General features: G+C 36.6%; 1 protein-coding gene across 1 annotated transcript in view; it reads left to right on the top strand.

The window, feature by feature from the left end:
• SKAP2 (src kinase associated phosphoprotein 2) overlaps positions 1 to 1,001 on the top strand; it is a 120,318-nt gene that overhangs the window by 1,140 nt on the left and 118,177 nt on the right. The gene's annotated exons all lie outside the window — the stretch shown is intronic.

Genomic DNA, 1,001 nt, shown 5'->3' with positions numbered 1-1,001 from the left:
CTGCTGAACAGCTTAGGCTAATGTCATGGAAATGATTTAAGATGTTACTGAATTGCTGGCATATTGTCGCATCAGTCAAATACGTCTGACTGTGACTGTCTGTGCTCTTACAGATGCGTCGGAGCACAGGAATGGGATGGTTTCTTACCGTGAAAAGTTATCAGCAATAGTATTAGGAGGGACTTAAAAAATGCTGGTGATGTTTATTAGGTTCAAGATTTAGATTTCATTTTTTTAAAACTTATTTTTTTTGCTGTCCATTAAAACAAATTGTGTATTTCCAGTTTGCGATTTCTTTTACCTTTATCAAAAACTTACAAAAGGCTATGCTATCCTGAAACAATTTCAGTTTCACTGGGAGTATCTTTCTTTTGAGAACTTCTCTTTCTGCCACAGGAACTTGTGTAGATCTGACTAAGCTGTTCAAATTACTCATGCTTTTCAAAATCTTCCCTCTGAAATGAAGTACTCAATTACACGGCTGGGCACTTGCTAGAATCTAGTGTAGCTCATCACCTTTGAACTCTGTAAGACTTACTGCTTGGAACATATTGCTCTTACCAGTCAGTCTTCTCATCTTTAAAGCACTTCTGCCAACTGTCTTAAGTGTTTTCCTAACTACTCTTTGTAACTACATTATTTGCAGATCATACCATCTTCAGTAACAATCTGCATGAAATGCCACCAGGAAAAAAGAGCTTCTGATGGCTTCTTCTCATGGCATAGATTCTTATTCATTAAAGAAAATATATTAAAAAAATTAGCTTTAGAGAGCTTTTCCAAACCTTGGTAGTTTCTGTGGTATTACTGTATTCTGGACCTTGTGATCACATGAAGTGTGTTTGTGTGTGTTTTGGAGCTATTTTCACTGGGTGAATCTGATCTTGAAACTCTTCAATGTTTTAAGTGCTTTTAGGATTTTTTGGGGGGCAGGGTGTGATACAGGTGTGATCATACCAGACTGATTAGTTTTTTGTGATGGTGACTCATTTATACAACTT

Source organism: Charadrius vociferus, unplaced genomic scaffold (assembly GCF_000708025.1).
Source record: "Charadrius vociferus isolate BGI_N301 unplaced genomic scaffold, ASM70802v2 scaffold366, whole genome shotgun sequence".
NCBI classification, from domain to species: Eukaryota; Metazoa; Chordata; class Aves; order Charadriiformes; family Charadriidae; genus Charadrius; species Charadrius vociferus.
The sequence above is the reverse complement of the archived record's forward strand: the minus strand, read 5'-3'. Positions and strand labels throughout refer to the sequence as shown.